The sequence below is a fragment of the Talpa occidentalis genome, unplaced genomic scaffold (assembly GCF_014898055.3).
Source record: "Talpa occidentalis isolate TD23 unplaced genomic scaffold, MPIMG_talOcc4v2.1, whole genome shotgun sequence".
Classification (NCBI taxonomy): Eukaryota; Metazoa; Chordata; class Mammalia; order Eulipotyphla; family Talpidae; genus Talpa; species Talpa occidentalis.
The window spans coordinates 127556556-127582369 of record NW_026555331.1 but is presented as its reverse complement, the minus strand read 5'-3'; the positions used below and the strand labels follow the sequence as shown (position 1 = coordinate 127582369).

At 34.2% G+C, this 25814-nt stretch overlaps 1 protein-coding gene across 2 annotated transcripts in view; it reads right to left on the bottom strand.

Moving 5' to 3' along the window:
• FOXP2 (forkhead box P2) overlaps nucleotides 1-25814 on the bottom strand; it is a 1127785-nt gene that overhangs the window by 445577 nt on the left and 656394 nt on the right. Inside the window, exon 12 of one of the 2 annotated variants that reach the window (XM_054692568.1) lies at nucleotides 18349-18504. The exons of the other annotated variant lie outside the window; for it this stretch is intronic. The gene's annotated coding sequence lies outside the window, so the exon portion shown is untranslated. The remainder of the gene's footprint in view (nucleotides 1-18348; nucleotides 18505-25814) is intronic. 2 annotated transcript variants of the gene reach the window in all.

The window sequence follows — 25814 nt, the reverse complement described above, 5'->3', positions numbered from 1 at the left end:
TATACTGCTATTTAGGTCACTGAATCTACTGCTTTAAGTATTTTAAACATCAAAGTTGTACTCAATTTATATTTACCAATATCTTTATATCATCAGATCATCTGTACACTTTCCTTCAGTATTTTTTCATCTAAAATGTAAAATTTATTTTCTCTCCTGGGAGTTTACTTTTGAAAATAAAAGTGTGAAAGAAGCTGAGCAGAGTGAATATATATTCTAAAACCTATCCTGTTCATGATAACAGAGGAAAAAAGATCCAAACCACACTTACAGAGCAAACAGTAATGAAAATAGCACCTTTGGTTTGCTATTCTGTTTCCACTCAGGTTTTGGGTTTCTTTTTTTTTTTTTTAATTTTGCCTTTACCTTCAAAATAAGCCTTGATCCCAACTTGAAAAAATAGCACTGAAGCAGCATAAGATTAAAATGCTTTTATCATGAGTAAAATTTCCAGCTGGTCATCAAATTAGCAGCAAAACTGAATATATGATTCTACTGAAAATCTGTAAAATATGCATCCATTGCTAGATGGATTAGAAATTGGTATAATTTTTCTGGAAAGAAATCTGGCATTGTCCATGTTTGACCATATAATTCTACTTCTAAAAGTATATACCAATGAGAATGTGGGAAGAAATGCATGCATAAAAATAGCTGATAATATCTTTATTTAAAATATTAAAAACTGAAAGCAATCTAATATGGTATATATTTTAATATTTTAAAGATATTAGCTATTTTTATGATGATATAACATATGATCATTAAATGACAGGTGTCGATATTAGTAAATATGAGTTGTTTTATTTGATCTTAGAATATGTTTATGACACGTCACATTGGAAAAGTATTAAAAGGTGTAGTAAAGGAGAGAAGACTTCCAGAATGGTGGTTATGAGAAAGTAGCAGAACTTCTCAATAGGAGAGAGACCTGTGTGTGGGGGGGGAATTAGCAAAGACAATTATTTCAAGTCTATGGAGAGTCTTCAATAGACTTGTAACAGCACAGGAGATAAATGAACTAAATCTATGAAAATTCAATAAGAAGAGTGGGTTTCCGTGGCATTTTAGCCAAGGACTTCACCCATCCTAAACAGTTTTGTATTTCAGAAGAGCTCACAGGGAGATAACAGTTCCCACCTCCCTCAGCTTCCAGATGGGTTAGAAACTGGTGACTACTTGAGATATCATTTTCCACAGTTCTTCGCTACAGAAAACCTACATCTAGCATATGGTAGCAGGTGGTGGTAGTGCCTGTTTACCCATTCCCAACTCTCTCTAGGTAAGGAAGATTCTGGAGTGGCAGAAGTGAAGAATGTTGCCCCCCAGTACCACACATTTCTGTACTGCAGAAGAGCAGCTACAGGGTGTTTAACAAAATTGAGTGTTTAACAAAAAATGAAAAAAATCTTTATTTCTAAGGAGAGGATAATAAGCAATTTCTTCTCTCATGAGTGTAAAGAAAGAAGGGGAACAGCAGGAGATGGGGCTCAGCAAAGAGGCAAGAATAAGATAAAGATTTTTGAATTTCATAATAAAACATGTATTTTACTTCTTAAACATTAGAAGCTATATAAAATGTCTAACAAGAGGAATGGCACTGCTAGGTTTATGTATGGCATGATTATTCTGGAAGTAAAGTTGGTGGGAAAAGGTAAGGATACAAAGAAAGTATATTTTGCAGGAGGTCACTGATTAATAAACTAGATAAAATGTAGTGGATATAATGAGGAGTAGATATAAAAGATATTCATCAAATGATCATGCAATTTATTGTCCAAAGTGTTTCACAGTAGGAGAATGGGTACCTTTAGTTACTCCAGGACCAGAAAAAACTGGCACTTGTCTGGGCACACTGTGAGGTATTACCCTGCCAGAGTTTAGGTAAAAGAAGTCCTTGGACTGTCTCATTCTATTAGATGCCCTCCTTTGATGATCTTATCCAGTCTCACAGTTTCAAAGAGCATCTACATGTTAACTTACAAATGTTTCTCTACAACTCACATCTCTGATCCACACTCCCGGTTCTTATATCCAATTGCCCCTTTACTATCTGTAATCAGATCTCTAATAATCTCTGCAACAAGTCCAAAAATGAATTTCTGATTTTCCTCTCCAAACTTCTACATTCCATGGTCTTTCTCAATTCAGAAAAAGAAAATATCCTACTAGTTTTCAGGTCAAAAAACTGGCGTCAAGCATAATGCTTCTCTTTTCCCCAAATATCACATTAAATGTGTCCGGTAATTCCAACATTCTTTGTTTAAACTCTTGTAATAAATCAGTTTCATCCTTGCGCCTTTCCCTGCCTTCATCCCTACCTCTCTACAATCACAGAAGACAAATCATACTGTGTTACTCATTGATTCAATGGACTATAGTAGTCCCCAATACCGTGAAGTTCTCTGCTTTCTATCCCTTAGCCCCAGTTTCTATCTTTACTCTTACTTATTCTGAACCATCTGTGTGGTCTGCTTGCCAGGTGTAAAACTTGCCAAGGATACTTTCTGTTTCAAGACCTCTGCATTTACTGCTCCCTCTGCCTTAGAACACTTTCCTTTCAGATAACATACAACTTACATAGCTCTTTCCTTCACCTCTTAAATATTTGCAAAAAATGTCAACTTTTCAGTGAAGTCTTCCTTGACCATCCTATTTAAAACTGCAAGGAAAGCAAGACTAATTTTTGGTTGTGGCAAGTTAAAATTAAAATCAGTTCACAGAACTGATGAAAATTTAAATCTTTCCCTTTCTGAGAAGGTATTTGACAAAGCCTAGCATCTCCATAGTTACACCATCCAATAAAACTGGTGAGCTTTATTTTAAAAAGTAATGAGCTTATTTTCCATATATAAATAATACAAAAACATTTTCTATGGCTTTTCCACCTAATTCCATCCTGCAGGCATTAGACAATGCTTACATGTGACCATGAAGACAGAGAAGAGTACAAACACAACATCCCTAAGTGAGAAACACTTCCTCTCCTGTGCAACTTACATAGCTCTGAAGAATTTTCACAATTCAGTCCTCTCTATAAGAACATGTATGTGGATACTTATTTCTAGAATCTCAAAATACACAAGTTTCTAACATTCATCCAGTATACAAGGTAAAGTTCTCATTTCCATGATAAGCTTCACAATTTTTATGTGAAACTGCAACAGTATTCTGTCCCTTTTTACACATTTCTTTCTGCACACCCTTGGTATCAGTTTAGTAATAGAGTTACAATATTCTAAAGAAGTGCGTAGGTGAGGAAAAAAATCCCTAATACTATTCTATAACCTCTTGCAAAAATGTCACTTAGATGTTGTTTTTGAAGTGTGTGTGTGTGTGTGTGTGTGTGTGACCGCGCACATGTGCGCATGCACTCACACACCCACATCTGTGCATGTACAGTGTGTGGTTGTGTGGGTATGTAGGTACAAGCACATTTTGGTGGGAGGGAAGGGGCATTCATGGAGAAATAAAGTTAAAAGGAATTTCCATTTTTAGAGGGTCAAACAAAATCAAGATCTTCCCAATTTTACTCAGCATAATATTTGGTATTAATAAAGTGTAATTTGCAGAGTACTGAGGCAAATGGACTCTTCTATATGATGGGGATAATTAGAGTATAAGAGCTTCACAGACTAGAAATTCTAATGCAGCCTTTTATCAAAAGCAGTCACTCTACCTCAGTCTGACAGTTAACAACATATGATCTGGTAAACAAATACTTTCACACAGAACAAAAGTGCCATTAAAGGCCAAAACTGTCAACACAAATTCTATTCTTCCAAGAGGAAAAATACGTAAACTGTTGATCACCCCTGGTTGTCTTAACTAGCATGGAGGTTGTCATGGAAACATTTCTGTGAAGTTCACAGTGATGAAATACAAACACTTCCAGTTTAATTGCTATTAGGTTTAGCATACCAGAGTTTATTTATACTCAGTGTGCATTATGATAAAATGTATTAGAAATAAAGCTTATAATGATCTAGTATAACAATGCCAACATATCCTTTTCAAAAATTAAATAAAATTAATAGCAGTCCAAATTTTTCCCCAGGAAAAATTTCTGAAATTAACTCAAATACTTACTCTGTTTTTGTATTTTTTCTGTATTTATAAAAATATTTTTGTATTTTTATTTCTACAGCATGGGCTTTACAAAAAAAACCCTATTTCACACACTAAAAATAAATATAAAAATGTTAAAATGAAAATTTCCAGAATGACAGAAATTTAAATGTTCTAAGTTACATTTTATATCATATAAATACATAAAAATATGTAATTATTAATATTTAACTAGGATTTTTTGTTTCATTTGTGGTGATAAAAAAAATATATGTTTTTCCCAGAAACTTTCTTTTCCTTAATTTTATTTTTTTAAAAAGAGAAATCTTCAAAAATACTGCAGAAAAAATAATATTATAGACATGTATACAAAATACCATATTTAGGAAATCAAATTGAATATACACTTGATTGTGCAGGAATTTTAATAGCAAATTCTTCTGGTGTATTCTAGACAGGGATTTTGTAAAGTTTAAAGAAACACATTAAAACTTAGCTTCTTTACTGTCTCTGACAGTAAGACAGCAATGATAATTAGGATATCCATAAACTTACAAAAGTATAAGGAACAAAACAAAGTATAAGATAGTTTACCACATGCCGTTCTCTGATCATCATTCAAACCAACTTAATCATTACGTAAGTGTCCTGTCCATAATATTCTAATATATGCTAATGACTGTAACTTATACCTATCAGTTTTCACTGCCAAACCATTTACAAATTTTATATCATTACTATTTGGGTACTCATTAGATATTTAACAAGAAATATGATCATCCTATTTCCATATTCCTTTTATTTTTATTATATAGTACTACAACATGTACAGCTACAGAGGTACATCAAATAAGGAATATTCAGAGAAGGAAAAAGGGGAAAGGACAGGTGAAGAAATTATAATTTTAAATCTCTCTGAATCAAAATAAAGTTATAATTATAATAGTCACATGACAGAACATCTTTGAGTGCAATTAAAGGAAACAAGGCACATTTCAGAAAAATTCATAAACTCAAAAAATGTCTTTTCTCTACATGTTCTACCATACTGGCAATCTCTTTCTGTTTCATCAATCTAATGCCTTCTTAGTTTCTTTATAAAAATCTCTGGATATTAAAATAGGAAAAGATCTGATGTCATTTGTAATTGTTCACTGACAAGTTAAATGAACAGTTGATGAGTTTCAACCTTGTGAATTCTCTTTTATGTATGATTTTAGAATAGGTCTATCCATTCTAAAAGAAACTTTAGGTATTGAATCAGACAGACTCTAAGGTGGCTCCACATAAGGTTATTTATGACCTTATATAATCATAATCCCCTTCGCCTGGGTGTGGAAAAGACCTGTAAATGCTTTTAACCAAATGGATACCACAAAAGTGAGGAGATGACACTACTATGATTGTGTTGCATGAGACATTTGCTAATGGCCGTTTCCTGGCAGATTCTATTGACCCTCTCCCTTCTTCACTTTGATAAACTGCAGACTTTCTGATAGAGAGACCTGCATAGGAAGAAACTGAGGGCAGCCTTTAGTCAACAGCCAGCAAAAAAATAAAGTTCACAATCCAACAACACACAAGGAATTGGATCCTGCCAACCACCACAAAAGATTGGAAGTCAACCCTTTTCCACTGAAACTTGCACATGAGATTTTAGGCCTGATTGACACAGTGATGGCAGCTAGTGAACCACCCTACATTTCAGTGACTCCAAATCAGAGTCCCTAGGGGGCTCCCTGGTGGCGCAAAGGGTTAAGCACGACACTATGAAGCAATCCACAGCCTCTGCAGCACTAGAGTTCAATCCCCTGCCAGGCAGGGAGCAACCCACATGCACCGCAGACCTCTCCTGTCTTGCCCGCTGCTCCCCTCAGCCAGTGTATTTCCGTCAGTCTGTCTGTTTTGTTCCCTACTCTGTCTCCGGTGAATCCTCTCATCTCCTACATCTCTGGCCTGTACCCCAGCTCTTGTATGCATAAATAAATAAATCTTTATAAATAAATACATACAAGGGAGTGGGGAAAAATAAAAATAAAAATAAATAAATACATACATACATACACACATACATACACACATACATCAGAGTGCCCAGCTGAGCTATGTCCTTCTTTCTGACACAAAGAAATTATGAGGTAATTAGCACATTGTATTAAGTCAAAAAATTTGTACTAATCTATTGTATAATAAAAGACAATTCACGCATCAACAAAAAAGAAATTTGGGGAGGAAAAACTGGAAGCATCTTACTTAAAAAGTCCAACCAGGGAGCTATCTGGCTTAGTCATTTCAAGATGATTTGGGAAGGAACATACAACCTATGGTATCTTCCTGCACACAGCCCCCTACTTATCCAGGCTAAGCCAATTACTGTCTGAGTACTATCCAGACGTCAAAGTGCTTGACTTAAGAGCTTTCAAAATGCAAAATTACCTATGTCCCTTTATGACCAAGTTTTTCTAAAACTCTATCAATTATTTCATCTTAGCACATCTCCATGTGTCATTATAAGAAGTATACAAGCAATAGTTTAACTGCTGAACCCAAAATGTAAGTAAAAATAATCAAGGGAGAAAGCTTTTATAATTCTTCTATATTTTCACAATTTATAAAATGAAAGCACCTAAGAGAAGAACATGATAATCTCACTCTGACTCTACATTCAAACACATCATACACACACACACACACACACACACACACACACAAATTCATACTGAAAATGTGCTCTATTTCTGAATATTTGCATAAGTAAACCTACTGGGCATTTGTACATTATTCAAAACTCAGGTCAAGCATCACCTCCTCCATAATTTTCTTGAAGCACAGAGTAGAAAATTTCCACAGGTTATTGGTTCTCTATCAATTAATTAATTTGGTTTTGCTTTATATTTAGCTATTTACACATTATATTTATACTTGAAGTTCCCCAAGACCTATGCTGTATGCTCTTTATCTTAAATTCCCCAAAGACTAAACATAGTACATTCCTTACATATACAAGGTTTTCTTGGGAATCCATATGAAACTCAAATGGACTTTTATTCTTCATATTAATCTCATTAAAGGTAACATCCTTCAGGAGAGCAAAATCTGTTTCATATGTACAACTTCCATAATGTATATAGACAAGTGTTTCATGTTATCAGTTTAACAGTGTGATGGGAATGTTTCCAAGTAGACATGTTATTATTCTGGGACCCAGAGAAAGAATCCCTCAACTGGATACCCTGATCTAAAAACAAAGTGGTTGTGCTCTGTGAATGGGAGCAGTGTAGTGGGGAGGAAGAACAGGAATCCTGATTCAATGAATAACAGGAATCCAAGTCAGAGTGAGACTGTAGTTTACAGTAACATCAGATAACAGATTATTGGAGGATTAGGTTTCTCAAGGGATTTTCAAGTTCTTTAAATTCACAGTCATCAGTTACTATACCCTTTCCTGGAAACTTCTAAGTCTGAAAGTCCAGGTCCCTTTGCTGCCACTATGTATTCTTGTATTAATATAATTTACAAGAGCTGTAATCCAAGTTCAAAGCAACATATTCCATTTAATAAGTAGTTGTTTAAGAAGATGGAATAATACACCTAGTCATTAACTGACTTCATTCTGCATTTTGACTAGGCAAAACCATGCCTTTCTTCTTAAAATATTGAAAAGTCAAAAGATCTTTAACTACATGAATGGGCTACATAATAAAATGCAAATATGACAATACAGCAGTTATTCATCCATTCAAGTAATCAAACTTAGATTTAGTGTTAGATATAGGGCAATGTGTAAATGGTTAAAAATTTAAATTCTGGATCATGCATGTTTAATGACAAAAGTTCACAAACTAACTGAAGGCTAAGCCTATGATTCCAATACTGAATTCATATGTGATTAAGAGTACAACATTAGGGATTTGGCCTGGGTTTGAGTTTGGATCACCCACAGAATATATGCCTCATAGAATGTGGTGAGGAGTAAATTAATCATGAATTATGGCAGTTATCACATCTCTTGCACATATTCAACATACAAAATAAGGATGGAGAGGAGGAGAAGAGAGAAGTAAAAGAGGAGTGACAGAAGGAGTATGAGGAGGGAGTGGGAAAGGAAAGGGAGGAGGCAGGAGGAGGAAAAGGACAAAAAAGAAAAAAATGTATCCTATTTTGAAGATGCCTTACAGACTAACTATACTCTCAGTTCACTTTTAATGTACCACTTGGATTTGTACAAACACAGATAAAACATAGTTCCCAACCACAAAGATCTCAAAGTCTATTGAATAGTGAAGGCAAAGATAAACAGCTGGGACTACATCAAATTAAAGAGCTTCTGCACAGCAAAAGAGACAACCAAAACAAAAAGAAACCCCACCGACTGGGAGAACATTTTTGCACACAACACTAATGATAAAAGACTGATGGCAAAAATCTACAAAGAGCTGATGACACTCAACAAAAACAAAGAAAATAATTCAGTCAAAAAATGGGCAGAAGAGCTAAAAAGAAACTTCTCTGAAGAGGAAATGCAAATGGCCAACAGGCATATGAAAAAATGTTCAACATCACTTGTAATCAGAGAAATGCAAATCAAAACTACCATGAGATACCATCTTACACCAGTGAGAATGGCACATATTAAAAAAACTAGCAACAACAAATGTTGGCGAGGGTGTGGAGAAAAAGGAACTCTCCTGCACTGTTGGTGGGAGTGCAAACTGGTCCACACTATGGAGAGCTGTGTGGCGATTTCTTGGCCTACTAAACATAGAGCTTCCATATGATCCAGCAATTCCACTCCTAGGTATTTACCCAAAGGACACAGAAACATCAATTCCAAAGAGCACCTGCACCCCTATGTTTATAGCAGCACTGTTTACAATAGCTAAGCTTTGGAAACAACCCAAATGCCCAAAAATAGATGACTGGATCAAGAAGATGTGGTACATATACACCATGGACTATTACTCAGTATTCAAAAAAGAGAAACACATGCAATTTGCAGCAACATGGATGGCACTGGAAGGGATCATGCTCAGAGAAATAAGCCAGAAAGAAAAAGAAAAATACCGGATGGTCTCACTCATAGCAGGAATCTAGAAAACTTAAATAAGGGACCAGGAAAAAGAATAACTATAAGAAAGAAAATATCAAAATCAACAAAAAACTATGAACCAGAGACATTCTATGGGGGGTGGGGAGCGGGGAAAGGAGAGATTGGGGTCAAAATAAGGGGGTTGTAATTGTATGGAGACTATAAAAATAAAATTTAAATTAAAAAAATGAACAATGATGTAAAAAAAAAGAAAAGCAGATTTACAGTAGATTATATTATGTGTTCATAATACGGATTAAAATCAGAGTCCTTGGGACCATAGTAAAGGCAATATACCAAATAACCAATACATCTCAATATATTGCAAGAAATTCAAGGAATCCTGGGAATCCACACTAAGAAAGAATTTTGATTTTAAAATTTATACAATGATTTTCACAAAATTACCAATTTTTGACTCTCATAATTAAAATTAAAATCAATTGCCTTTTACATGTCAATTTTTGTATTATCACTTTTAAATCTGGAGATCGGCATGAATAGTATTTAACATGAAAATGAACCTAGGCTTATTGTACATCACACATTTTGTTTGTAGTTAGAAGTTAGGTAAGACAGATTATTCCGTGAGATTCCACTATTCTTTCCCCTAAGGTTAAGCAATGTATCTACAAATAACCATTTTGTGGGTAGAGGGTATGTTTACATTTATGCAAAATTTGCAAGGAAGCAAATTTTTCCTCCTCCCTCTTGTCCTTCCCCATTTTCTGAGTGTACACAGAAGCACACCTACAAGGGGATAAAACTGGAAAAGAAGCTCTTAAAAGAGAATCAAGTGAAAATAGCTGCTAAGTATGTATGTTCATTTTGGAAATAGTCCCATAATTCCACACAGAAGGCCAAATTCATTGTCAATAATGTATGTAAACTTCCCAGAAGCATGGATTTTATTATAGCTTAATATAATGTTAAGAATTTGTTTAATAAGAAAATGCTGTATATAGTAGAAAACCCAAAAAGTTGCTTCACAATGCTTTTAAAAATACTCCACAAATATTGTATACTCAAGAATAAACACAAAGAAAAGAAAAAAAAATAGACAAAAGATCCTAACAAAACTTTTATATCCCACACTATTTTGTTTGTACACAAAGCTTACAGAAAGAGCAAAGCTGTCTATCTAAACATTTATAATGAATACATGTGTAATATGTAATTAGTCACAGAGAAACAGATTATGTACAAATTACTGACACATTAGCAAATACCAATCTATAATGCAACTTATAATGATAAATAATCTTTACAGTTAAAAGATATTTTATAAGTGGTTGTCTTAAAAGAGTTGAATTTTCTACACTGGTACTTTGTTTAAAAAAAAAACCAACATTTTTATTACAAAGTGATAATATAGATGACCACAAGTAACAAAACCTCAGGAAATAGCTGTTTATTATAAAATTTCCAGTCACTTATTAATTTCTTATTTTGACTATATACTATAGTTTAGCTCAGTTCAACACTAGTTGTCAGCTACAAAATAAGAACAGCAGAGTAAGAATCAGCAAATAAACTATGACGAAGTTAAGAAACTTACAAAATTAATCACAATACTATTATTAATTATGCTTAATGAAAAAACCATTTGTAAAGTTATTTCTGTGTCTAACTTATAACTTGATGAATATGACATCACTTCTTAAAAATGATGTGTTTTCAAATATTACCTATGCTATAGTGTTAAAAAAAATGTCTTAGATCTACTAAGTTTTCAGGCTGATACATCAGCTTAGAAAATGTTTGTAAAATTTTTAAAAATGCAGTGTAAACATTTCAGCCCTGAACCTTCTTTCTATACCTTTGAACTTGTTCTTTCATGTGCAATACCTGAAGGCCCACTGAGAATAGCTGCTGGAAGCCCCAAAGATGGGTAAAACAGAATTTCTGACTCAGGAAATAAAAATCAGCTGAACAGGATTCCCATTTGGCAATCCAGATCAATGGAAAAGCAAGACCAGAAATTTACAGTATCTATCCTACACAGTACAACATGAAGGTTGTATTTCATTGCTGGTAACAGAACTCCCAGTGGCTAAGAAAAAAAGTAGATACAAAGGTTGTAAATCCAGTAATGTGAAACTACAATTTATTTTGACAATTTGCTCTAAGTGGAATTAAAAACTCTAATTAAACTTTATTTGCAGTCACTATATGGTAAATAATTTTTGCAACTAAGCAAACACATTCTGCTAAAACAACTAAAGTACTCATGAAAGATGTGGATAAGTATTTAAATAAAATCCTTATAAATTCCCAGCAACTATCATATTACATGGTAATGGCTAATGTGTTCTAGGCCAAGAAAAAATAGTGATTTACTTCAATTTAAAGTTTTGTGAAGAAAAACTCAGAACAGAGATATTAATACAAAAATAATAATTTATAAATAAATTATAAGGCCTAAAATATTACTTTAAATGCTATCAGGTTCTGACAGACTCACAAATTACTGCAAGAATTACCTTTCTACAACACTCCTGCTGGTGGCATTACCTTCAATATTCCAAATTTCCTTACACAGGGACTAACGCATAAAGCAATCCTTTCCCATTTTGGACATGTTTTTATTCTCACAATAATTACAGATGTTCAGCCCTATTCTGACTACTTGAGACCACACAAAATAGATTTCTTCTTTTACATAACTATTCTTTTAAATATTGTACACTATGAAACTTTCCCAAGTTCCCTTAACTATGCCTGAAAATCCCATTCCTTATCCCAGTCTTCTTATGTCATCGTTCCCCAATCCTTCAAAATCACGATTACCTCCAGATAAATCTTAGTATCAGCTAAAATGTGAAATCTAAGATGAATACAGTACAACAGATAAGATTTATCCATTTCATAGCACTCTCTGGATCCTGATCCAGCCACCATGTTTTGTGAATTTGTATTCGATGTTTATCATCAACATCCATATAGTCACCACCTACTAGGTATCGCGAGATATCTTCAAACTCAAAATGTCCAAAATTTAATTTATTCTCTCCATTTCCCTTCATTTCTCCACTCCAAATATGCCTCATCTCCTACTTTTACTAAGTCATTTCATAGACAAGAAACAAACAGCTAGAATCTTCTAGCCTCCTACGTCCCTCCTCTCCCCCATATTTATTGTCCAATTGATCACACAATTTCATCTATTTCACTGTGTAGTTTAAGAGTGTAGGCTTTAAGCCTAACTTTTAAGAGTCAAAATTCTTGTTCTGGGGCCTCCCTGGTGGCGCAGCGGTTGAGCGCTGGGTTGCTAAGCTGCCCGCAGCCTCTTGCAGCGCCATTGGATTCCCGACTGCCGGGTGAGGGTCCCACATGGTGCGCAGATCTCTCCTGCCACCCGCTGCTCCCCTCAGCAGTGTACTTCGGTCCTTTTGCCTGTTCTGCTCCCTGCTCTGGCTCTGGTGAATTCTCTCACCCTCCAGCGCTTCTGACTGTACCCAGTGCTTGTATAAATAAATAAATCTTAAAAAAAAAAAAAGACTTCTTATAAAATAAAACAAAACAAAAAAAACAAAATTCTTGTTCTGTCCTAACCAGTGTCATCTTGGATAAATAACCTAGCTACTCTGTGACTGTTTCCTCAAGTGTAAAATGGAAATAAAAATACTTTTCTCATAAGGCTGCTACGATGACTCAATTGCTTCAGATATACAGTGCTTAGAAGAGTGAGCAGTCCATAGTGAACCCACAATGATAATTGCTTCCTGCTATTATCATTACTATTGTCATCTCATTAACATCTCTCAGATCTATTTCTCATTCTCATCAATGCTTATTTAATTCAGGGCCTTCAATTTTTTTCCACCTAGATTATTATTTCACCAGTTTCAAAACTGATATGTCTGCTTCCCTTCTTGTCATATACTTGTTTTCATAACTGATTATGCCTTTTATTTTTTGGTTTTTGTTTTGTTTTGTTTTAATTTTTTTTAAAGATTTACTTTTATTTATTTATATAAGCACTGGGTACAGTCAGAAGTGCGGGAGGGTGAGAGAATTCACCAGAGACAGAGTGGGGAGCAGAACAGGCAGAAGGACCCTAGTACACTGCTGAGGGGAGCAGCAGGCAGCAGGAGAGGTTTACGCGCCATGTGGGACCCTCCTCCGGTGGCCGGGGAGCAACCGGGGATAGAACCGGCGCTACAGAGGCTGCATGAGGGCAGCTTCGCAACCCAGTGCTCAACTGCTGCGCCACCAGGGAGGCCCCTAACTTTTATTTTTTGATTATGCCTAACTCTCATTTCAAATGCTCCAATGGTTTACTACTGTCATCAGGATAAATGAAATTATTCAGTATGGTATACAAAACCCAAAATAATCCAGTAAATTTCTCTAGCCTCATTTACCCTGAGTTCTCCTAGCACATAATGTTTGAGCCACACAGACCTACCCCCATTGCTCCAGCATGTGATATGTGAGCAACATTAATCAACTTACGTTTTTGCATTTGTTCAAGATCAGAGGTTCTCAATTTTCTACATAAATTACTGAAGCTGGCCAAACTAAACTGAGAATCTGTTGTCCAGCTACCTACTCATACTAACTATGTACCGTTAACTTCCAGGAGAAAAGAACTAGATAAGAGATGCCACCATATAGGAATGTTTTCACACAACTGCTTTAAAAGGAATAATACAAGTCAAGTCCATTTAATGTACGTTTGGAAAATCAGTAGCAACAGCATTACTTGGAAATTTATTAGAAACATTAATTATAAGGTCTCACACATGAATTAGAATTCATGGTGCTGGGGTCTAGGAATGCTTGAGTATCTCTGATTCATGTCAATTCTGAGATGTTCTGAAGATGACCCATGGTTGACTTCAGACTCATAATTTAGCAACTGTTAAGATATACAAGCACCTTTTTATTTGATGTAGTCCCATTGACTTATTTTTACTTTTGTTTCACTTGCTATTGGAGCTGAGTTCCCTAACACATATCTGTGGTTGATATCCAGAAGTGCATCACTGTTTTCTTTAATGATTTCAGGTCTTATATCCAAGTCTTTAATTCATTTTGAATTATGTATGAATTTAAATAATTATGTACTTTCATTTTTTTTATATGTGGCTGTCCAAGTTTCCTATCACCATTGGTTGAAGTTTTCCTTTAGCTATTATATGGTCATGGATTCTGTCAAAGACCAACTATCCATATTGTGTGGAGTTACTTTTTAACTATCCTGTCCAATTGATTTGTGTGTTGTTTTTTGTTCTAATACCATACTGTTTTCATTACAATCACTTTGTAGTATAGTTTTGAAGTCAGGGTATGTGCTACCTCCATGTATCCTCATTTCGCTGATGATTTCCTCAGCTATTCCGAGTGTTTTGGGGTTCTATGCACATTTTTAAAATTATTTGTTCAACTTCCTTTAAAAAATATTATGGGAATTTTGATAGGTATTGCATTACAAAAATATTATGTGTAGAAATATGAATAACTAAACATCAATAAAGGGCTAATCCTAAAAAAAGTTATAATGATGAATCTAAATAATTTATAATCCATAAGTAAGATAGCAACAGTTAAACATAAAGATGGACTTAAGATAGCTTGGCTTAATTACCGATATTAAAATATTCTGTGAGAAATCATAATTTTAGTCACTTGTTTTTCTAGGTCTACATACTCAAAAACCAAGTACTTCATCACACTCTAATTTCTAATATTAGAATCTCAGTAGACTCTAGTAAAAATGTGAATGTTGGTAACAAATGCTATATTTTAGTAAGTCTTTGCAATGAACTGAGATTATTAGTAAAAAGTAGTCATTATTAATACATGAAAGTAAAATCCTATGTGTTGTTTATTTTTCTCATGAGAATGAAAGCATGCATTTGGAGATTAACTTAATTCTAAAATATTCTTTCTTGCCAATCAGTGGCCAACCACTTTGAGAATCATTGCTCTAAAAAACCAGCATGACTTTCATTTCCTACTTTTGTACCTAAGTCATACTATCTGTAAAAATTCAGGGTACTCCTCTGAGAAATCTCTCTCCCTCCCTTCACTCATTCTGAAATAATTGCCCCTCCTCTGTCTTTCTATAGCATTCTGGGCAAACCTTTTTAACTGTACTTATGGTGTAGTAAAATAATATATTAACTTTTGTGCCTGTCAAGACCTTTTCAAAGCTTGATTCTGCCTAGGTAAAGAAAGAGGTACTCAAAAAAATTCTAGGGTGATATATAACCAGTCATTTAGTATACCTGTCTGTTCCTAGCTTTATCACATATTTTTTCTATCTTCAGTCATTTTGAAAACCATTAATTTTTCCCATTTTCAAAATCATGGTTTAATGATGACAAATTTCACACAGAATAGGAAATTATGCACAAGGACAGTATGAGTGACATAAACTCTCTATTAATTCATTCATAATCTGGAATGAGAGCATAATTTCTATTAAAACTCCACATGCTTTTTTGTCATTCTTATTCATAAATGTTACAAAACATTCAACCATTGTGAACCCAAGAAACAGTAAGTGGAAATATGGGAAAATACTACAGTATAAAGAGAACTATGTTGGAATTCAAAAGATTCCAGTTTTAATCTCAACTCAGATAATAAACACTGGATAACAACATATCTTAATTTATCAATTAGTGTTACAATGTAACAATATATGTTACAATTACAATGTATATTATTACAGGCATCCAGATAGCATTCAGCACTCATTATTATAAAACTATCATAATAAATAAGGGAAAATAGGGTGGCCTGCCCCAAAGTAGAACCTACATTTGTTAAACCAAATTATGATTTTTCATTTACAGACTATAAAATTAGTTTCACCAACCAGGCTTAGGGGATGAATAATTATGATGCAGGAGACTGCAATGGCTGAGTGGCTGAGATCTACACTGAGTATATGCACTATAAAAAAGAAACAGCAGAGCTGGGTTGAGGCTGTCCCAGCCCCAATATGTATTCCCCAAAGGATAATCTGCTGGGAATTGAGATTCAGAGGATGCAGAGTGTGGAAGGCATATGTGCCATTGAGTAATGGGAGACAAAAGGGCCAAAATTTTAGATAATTCTCTTATGAAAACAACTCACCTATCCAAATTTTCTCACATCGCTGCTAGTCACTTTTCTTCTACATTAATTACTAGTAATTTCCCTATGCATTTAAAATTTTAAGGTGACATATTTTACTGTTAATTTTGCTTGTTTTACTTGACTTTGAGCTTTCATTTTTCAAATTATCACATTTTTAGTCTTTTACCCTTATTTTCTGGAATTGTAGTCCTAATCTCTTCTCAGCTATTGTTCTCATTAATAGCTATCATTTTTAACTTCTTTATAGCTACTACCCTCAATGTCTCAAATGTTTTCAAATTTTTAATTTGATTTCTAATTTTAATAATATTCTAATCTTCTTAACCTTCCTTTCCCTTTATCACTTCTGAATTCCATCTATTACTGTATTTTATGACTTTTCTTTATTCTAGGTAGCAAAAACCAAGTCCAGAAAAATGGCTGAAAGTACAGAAAGTCATTATAAGCCACAAAGGATGGCAGTTTTCTTAACTTGCAACTGCATCTTCTGCCACTCTGAATCCCAAATAGATTCCTTGGCCCAGTACTGGATAACTCCCCAGAGGACCTTACACACCCATGGGACAGGGCCAACCCACAGGCCCCAGGGTCACAAGGTTCACTCTGCAAATGGCATCTGAATTTGTTCCAATTGGTCTTTTGTTGTCTCTTCATATTCTACAGGATTTATAGGAGCCACTGTGTGTATTTTGAAATTTATGACTCCAAAATTTGTAACCGAAAGATTTTGGTTCATTTCCCTAAGGGATATGAGGAGTCACTATAACCACAGGGACGTTAGGAAAATAACTGCTTTATAAACACCATTCTGGCTGTCATGTTAAAGAATCTACACGAGAAATATTAAAGTGTTGTGAAGAATTCATTCTATCACTCAGCAAACATGTACTACCATGTGCCTGTGCTCTGTTTGGCACTGATATAGCAGGGGAATAAAGAAAATAGGCAAAGTTGTATATCAGATATATGTATAGTTAAAACAAATTTTGGAAGAATACTATGTTTGGTCAACAAGAGCTGAGAGTGTCTCAGACACAGTAGTATTAAAAGATGGAGAAAAGTATATTGAAGTGGAATTTTAGGAAGTTGTATGGATACTTAGTGTCCAATCATTCACCAGGAAAACAAAACAATTATAAACATTATGTTTTTGTCTGTTTCACACTGGTTTATGATTTTCAACTGCTTAGGGAATTCTATCCTTTATTTTATTTCTTCCATAATTTCAACATTTTTATTTAGTTACTGTTTTCAATCACTGATTCTCTAATACAAGTCAAAGTGTTAGAATGATAAAACTTCAACATTTAGGTAAACACTCTCAAGTCCACCAATCATCACTGTTAGGTTCATTTTGGAAGTTGAACATCAATAACTATAAGGCAACATAGAACTATAAGTAACACAATTTAACCTTGAAATAACACACTATTTTACATTTCAACCAAGACAGTCACAGAAGAAAGAGTATCCAGGAAGAAATGCACTGAAAACTGTTGGAATCTGTAGCATAAGGGAGAAGTGAGGAACTAAAAACAAAAAATGTGTAGTTATTGTTACAAAAGACATCACTGAAACTTTGGAAATAATTAAACTCAAATAAGTAATTATGTAATAATGAAATAAAGAAGAGTATTATAAACCTTTGTCCCTCTCATGATCAAGTTCACAGTGCTATGCTTTGATGACAGATCTTTGGGCTACACAGAAATAAGAAAGAAAATCTGTTGCTGAAATGTGATCAAGGATACAGCCCCATGTATTACTTATTACACCCATGGATAGCTTCACATTTAGTTCAAAAAAAGGATTTTCTGAAAACTGCTATACTTCTTTCTTTTTCAAAATAGATATTCTATAACTTACTTCATTCCAACATAACTACCAGGAATCTCAGAGACAAAGTAGGATCTTAACTATAGGTCACTAAGTCCTAGGTTAGATATCTTTCATTGTTTTGACTTTCTAAATGAATCATGTATCTGGGTAGGTTCCTTTTAGCCATTGCTGCATAATAAACAACCCCAATACTTAACAGACTAAATAACAAATTATATCTCAAAATTCTGTGAGTTCTGTGTGGGTCCTCTACTAACCTGGTGGGGGCTTACTCATGCAGCTGCATTCACCAGGTAGATCAGCTGAGGGCAGATGTCATATGACCTTCTGGACCTTTAACAGGCTAGATCTCACCATGTGGTCTTTCATCTTATAGGAAGGTAAGCCACTTCTTCACATGGTGACAGCAGCATCTAAGTAGGCAAGATTCAGTATGCAAACATTTATCAACTCTCTATGTGCATCACATTTGCTTATGTCCTGCTTCCCAAAATCAACCACATACACAAGCGAGAGTCACTGTGAGAGGGGACTTTGCAAAGGTATAGACACTGAGAAGAGTGATACACTGCAGGCCATTAATTTAACAATCTACCATAGCAATATATCCTTAAGAGGAATAAACACTGGCTAGAATTCCTTAGTTATTTAAGGTCCCAGACTACATATACAATATATGATTATAATGGATATTGTAAGCATTCAGACAACATTTATTATATAGAATAAGGGCTTATTCTTTTCTCCTGTACAATCATGTTATTCTTTAGCAAACTTTCTTTTCTCTCTATACCATATCTTATCTAAAGAGCTAAAATATCCTTTACGGGTTTTGTAAGCTCATACTAGTCCAACATATCAGTGAATGAATGCTTATGTAGGATTCAAAAGTATTTTAAAATTTAAAATGCACCATATGCCACAGCAAATGCTCACTCCTAAATTCTTAAAGCTCTTATGGAAGGAATAAAAACTCCTTTGAATTTAAGTACAAAAACCTTTAAAAACATCAGGGCCAATTAGTTCCCTCAACAGGAAGAACTGCCTCATTTTGCTATTGATGTTCCATAGATGTACTTTGTACCTCTAATCAGTATTGACTGTATTATCATACAAGTGTTCAAAATGCCTAAAATCTTAAAGTTTGAAGAATTATCATCTTCTGGTTTCTACCCCAAGTGTTTTGATGAACAAGACAAGAAGATGCTGAGAAGTATTAAAACTTTAATCTGAAGAATATAAATAATTTAAATAAAAAGGTACAAATCACCAAAGAAAAAGGTAAAGATGAAACTCATTAAAAGTATTCCATCTTAAAAGCTGGTACTATTTTTAAGATGTCCAATAAGACAATTTAAATTGAGTTGAATAGGTAAAGATCTCTTGAACTATAAAACTTGTGATTAATTTTAACATGCACTTTGTATATGACTTTTTAAAACACTAGTTTAAATTGAAGATTGTAAGTTTTGTGAAAATGAATGTGTTTTGAAAAAAATGTGTATGCCTATGTGACTTGAGGGGTGGCTGACCTGTAACCATCAGGTAAGGTGGGTCTCTTTGGACTGACAAAGTTTACACAATGACAAGGGCTAGCACAAATAACTATTAAAAAGTCAAAATAGTCCTTCTGGCTGCAATTATGATGCCAAACAAGATGTTGTTCTGTGAATAGGTGGCAAAATGCTTCAGAGATTTTCCACCAGGGAAATGTGGAACTTTACTTATGCACAGAAGACTTTTTTTGTTGTTGTTAAATTAGGCCAACAGCAGAGTTATTTTTAGATTAGTTACTTCACTTTCTCTTCTTAATGGGCTGGTATACAAAATAGGACAGAAAATGCACCATATGCCACAGCAAATGCTCAAATCCTAAATTCTTAAAGCTCTCATGGAAATAAGAGATTTCCATTCAGATGAAATAAGACTATAACTGCTCTGATATTTACCAGTTAAAAAGAATAAATACATGCACCTTATTTTTAAAAATCACACTATTTTAGGGGAATTTTTCTCCTTAGTGATTTTTAGTGAAAATAAGTTGTAAGAAGAGAGCTAAAGTGTGAATGAATGTGTTGACTTACATTTATAATTAAAAGTTAACATTTAACGCATACAGCATTTCGAATTCTATAGTGACTAACATAGTTCTTGAATTCCTAAAGTTACAAAATTCACATGATATCAACTCATCAGGTAATGTGCATATATCTAAGTAGTTTAGTTTTTTCTTTATCTTTCTCTAGTTGCTACCTTCATTCAAATTATTTAACACTAGTTTTACTAGTTTTACCATATATTTACTCTAGAAGTTTACCAAAGCTGACCTCTAAGTAAGGACAATCGAATTCCAAGCTTCTATATTTTAACAAATACATATTCCTAGTGCTGAACTAAATCTTCATAAATATCATTACAGAACTTGTGTATTGGTTTAAATTCATTACCATTCAAAATGAAGCCCCGCCCATGACAATAATATTGTATAAGAATAGTTCCTACCCACACACACAGTAACCACTGTTTGAGCATATGCTTTTTATTACAGGATCACTAACATATGCTCCCAACATCAACGAACTAAAGAATATGTACCATTTGCCAAACCTTTCTTCCACTGAGCACATATCTCCTCAGTAAATAATTATTTCCAGATAAATGGGAAAGGGAATTGTACCTCTTTGACTAGCTATCCAGTGCATTTTCCTAGTACTGAAGAAAAGAGACCTGAGTATGAAAGTATCTTCAAAATATCCCTCCTTGGTTTTTTCTTAGTGCCTGAAACCTATAAAGAAAATTCTGAAATCTTCAACTTAATTTCCTCAATGTGCACATGTGAAATGGTGGGTGCTAGTATAGTGTATTACAGAACCATGGAATACTCTGTGAAGAACACACAATCATAGAATAAAATGCTCAGGGCCATTAGACACAAAGAGAAGATTCTGATCCCAATAGAAAAATAGTAATTCATGAGCCTTATTTTAAAAATAGAAAATTATTTCATTTCAAAACCAGGAAAATTGGCCTCCTAAATTTAAAACATTGCCAATTTAAGAGTAAAATTCCAGCTTACTTGTAGGCCCAAGAAAACATCCTCAGAACAGAGTAGTGACCCTGCATAAGAAATCATCTAACGTACCAAATTAAAACATGGGAATCATTTTATGCAAACCCATTATTGGAATGCAAGAAAAATACTAAGAAGAGAATTCAAAATGATACCATACCCAAAAGGAGGAATCTTTGAAATTTATAGGATTGCTCAGAAAACATTTCTCCAGAAAATGATTTTTCATTCCAAAGATATATTTTATTAATCTAAAAAACATGATGTTTAAAGCTAACCAATAAGATTCAAGGCTTTGATAAAAATAAAAAATAAAATAATGCAAAACTGAGACTACCTTAAAATAAAATGGGGCAATATCTAGTTCTGCCACATCTAATAGCTTCAGAGAACTTCATGAATAAACAATTGTAACTTCACTTGCAAATACCACAAACAAAATTCAAGATTAATTTTTTAGTTTCAGGTTTCAAGTTTCCAAATGTATACTGGTTCAGGCAGAGGCAATTTTGACTTCTGAGCACACCCATGAAGTCAGATATTTCCTCTAAAGAGTATTCCTGGATCTGTTGTTTATAAATTAACTACCTGACCAAAGAGGACAAGAAATGAATAACACTACAGATCTCCGTATTTCCCTGGCATCCAGTTCCTCAGAATTCAGAGTCTGGTATGAGGATGTTGCCTAGGCAGAATGGGATGTCCATTCTAAACCTTGACACTACATTTTTTTAAGGTGAAAAACACACAAAACACAGCAAACACACACTCCCACAGGAAAAAAAAAAATGAGGAAGGCAGTAGGACAAAGGCCAGCAGTAAGATCCATAGCTGTTGTTGAAAGGTGGGCATTTTCTATGTGGCAGCCACTAATCGGGGATCTTTATGAATACTATTTTTAATTCACACAGAACTTCTGCTATGTAGAATTTTTCACCATATTATATAGATGATAAAATTAGGTTCAGGGATCAAACAACTTGCCCAACATCACACAGCCAGCATATGACTGAGCCTGGGATTTGTTCTGTCTAATGCCAAGTCCTCCTCTTGCCATGATGTCAAACCCATTTCTCAGTTAACAAATATTCCTGCTGGGGCTTCACTGTGAGCACTCAGACTACAAACAGCAACAGGAGAAATTGAAGACATCGCCTTCATCCTCCAGGCAGTTAACAGGCATTGTGAAGATTCAGATGCCCGATTTATGAGAAGCAGTGTGATATATACAGAGGGAAGAGCCTACAAGACAGTGAGAGGGAAATTTCTCACTTACTTTTGAGTTTTGCTATTTACTCGTCACATAACCTTGAATAAATAATATTTTTTTTTAATTTTCTTATCTGCAAAGAGTGTACAATATGTGACTTACTTAACTTATAGATTTAGTTCAAGCATCCAATTAGATATAAAAGAGCCATTATCAGCTATGGAATGTTTTACAAATATGAAACCCTAACATTGCTATTTAAGTGTTCACAGTAAGGTCATTACAGAAGTGTGAGTAGATGTGTATATTGGGCAATAAATAGATCATTTCATTCCTTTTTTGTTTGTTTTATTCTGACTTGTTGAGAGAGTGAATGCTCTGAGGTGAGGGATTAAGGACATGTATGTTCTGGTTTTAGCTTCCTGCTCAACCCAGGGACTGCACCATAAGCATTCTCAAGATGGCCAAACCACTTTCCTTTTGCCTCAACTAAATACCAAGTCAGTCCAGGCAGCATGCCTACTACTACTAAAATACAAGGTAATCTTTCTTGTCTCCTTCTTCCTTTATTTCCTATTCTTATTCTTTGTTCATCAGCTGTCTTATAAAATTAGAACTTCATATTCAAGTGTCTAGCCCACGTCCAAACCCAGTTGTACTTCAGATTATAAATTCCTTCTGTCAACTCAGGGGAAAATGTGAGATGATCCATTTCCCCAGGGAAATGATTAAGAGATGATTAAGGGATTTTCCGAGGAGATGAAGAATTTGCAAAGTAAGAAACTACCTTTGGCTGACTGGGAAGAGTGTCAGAATCTAGGATATGCCAATCATAAACATTTAAAACATATAATAAATATTGATTTTTCTCTTACTAACATTAGAATATAATTTCTATCAATTTCTCATCACAACTCAATTATTATTTAGAATATTCTTTTTCTATGGAAGGATTATTCTCAATTCCAAATAGACAACTGACAAACTATAGAAAACTATTTGGACTTCAAATACATTTCACTGAGAAAGACTTACTGAATTCTTCAGATAATTTCCAAATACTCATTTTATTTTGTGTAATTTTAAAACAACCATTATGATAACGTATAAACTGAGTTCAACAAAGACAAAAATAAATTTAAATGTCAGGACATAAATTTACATGAGATGACAAATTTAAATGCCCCAGACTCTAAGGAAACACATACACAACGAACTCTACCTATATCTAAGTAAATCTCTCTCTGTTTCTCTCTCTCTCCCTTTCTTTGTCTTATTTTAAAGGAAGTTAAGGGCCTCCCTGGTGGCACAAGGGGTTAAGAAGCAACCTATGAAGCTACCCACAGCCATCACAGCACAAGTTCGATCCCCAGCCAGGGAGCTGCCCACATGGTACAGCAGACCTCTCCTGTGTCGTCGCTGCTCCCCTCAGCAGTGTATTTCAGTTGATCTGCCTGTTCTGTTCCCCACTTTGTCTCTGGTGAATCCTCTCACCCCCCACAACTCTGGCCTATACCCCAGTTCTTGTATGCATAAATAAATAAATCCTTTAAAAAAAAAAGAAGAAGAAGAAGGAACCTATGAAGCTATCTGCAGCCACTGCAGCACGAATTCAATCCCCTGCCAGGGAGGTACCCACATGGCACAGCAGATCTCTTCTGACTCATCCACTGCTCCCCTCAGCAATGTATTTCAGTCAGCCTGTCTGTTCTGTTCCCTACTCTGTCTCTGGCCTGTACCCCCCACACCTTTGGCCTGTACCCCAGTTCTCATATGCATAAATAAATCTTTAAAAAATAAAATAAAAAATAAAGAAAGTTAATAGTATACACTCTGTCCTTTAAATTGTTTTATCTATGTGAAATTGTGGACTATTTTTATATTACTTATAAAAACTTGTAAAGTTCATAGAATCAACAAAAATAATGGAAGTAGGTGAAAACATTGCTATAACCTTAGAGGTTATGAATTTATTCTTATAGGAGTTGTTATATACTTTATATTCTAAATCACAATTCTTTATGTTGACCAGTAAAACTTGGATTCTATTTCAATTCCCTGTTTCTCTGGGAAAAAAAAAAATCTTTAGAAATGCTATGCAAATTTTACCTTAGTGCTTCTGAAAGTGTGATCTTCCTATCACCTTATTTGTATCATGAAGGATATTCTCTAAAAAATACAGATTTGTGGTCGCTCTCCAGAGCTAGTAATAATCAGATCAGAATAATTTAGGCTGGACCTGAAAATCAACATTTTAACAGTTTCTCCCTAGTCACTCTCTTTTTAATAGCATTATTTTTATTGTGGTAATATTGGTTTACAAAACTGTATGTGACTTAAGGATATAGGTTCATATATCTTCAAATTACATTAACACACCATACCCATCATCAATGTACCAATAATCCTCCAACATAGTCTACTGGGTCCCTCCCTTCACTTCCCTTCTGCTGGTAGTTTCAATTCTGCAATCAGATTACTAGAGTTTGTTTTAGTTTGGTTTTGTTACTTTGTTTTATTTCTTTCTATTTCATATATGAGCAAAATAATAAGGAAGTGTATGCCTTTGCCCTTTTGACTTACTTCACTTAGCATAATCCCCTCCAATTCCATCCTTGTGGCTAACGGCAAATTTCTTGTGTGTAGCAAAATCATCAAATTTTTTTTCACTTATTTACATTTTATCTATAAGATATTTCCTCAACAGCATCATCCACAACATTTTAAATTTCTATTAAAACTTATTAAAACTCATTATTTGAATAACTTTATTTTTGAGCAATAACATATGAGTTCTTCAAGTAAAACTATATTTAGTTTAAATTGTCATAAAATACTTAGGCACTATGTATGGGGAAATTCAACTGCCACATCAAAAACACACTGAATATAACTTTCACCACCACATATTGTAATTTAAATTAGTCAATAACTAGTTAGAATAACTAAATGTTCTTTTAGAAAAAACAGAAAAGTAATAATATAGCTATGGAAATAAATATCACAAATATGCATAGAAAACATTTTTCAATTATTTTTTTCTTAAATCTACATATTCCATAAGGCCAAAAAATATTTTTTACCTCTATTTGCATTTCTTCATCCTCCACTAACATTTTCAAAAAAGCAAAGAGAGAACTTCACTCTGACGAAGATCATAATAGTCATTATCTATGCCTATCTCAGCAGCCCCCACACCTGATTGCATTAGGTCTTTTTGCACTTTTTGGTTTTTTAGGTCACACAAATACTGTAAGTAATGTAATGAAACCACAGGCTTGTCTGTATTTTCTCATACAGCCAAGCTCTGACTCATAAATATTTCATTTATTGTTGTCTTAAGTCTAAAAGTGATCTGCTTGTATTTTTTATGCTTTATTTTAAAACCTCCTTTCTGAAATTGATTCTGACCATGACTTTGGAAAAGTATCATGTATGTATGA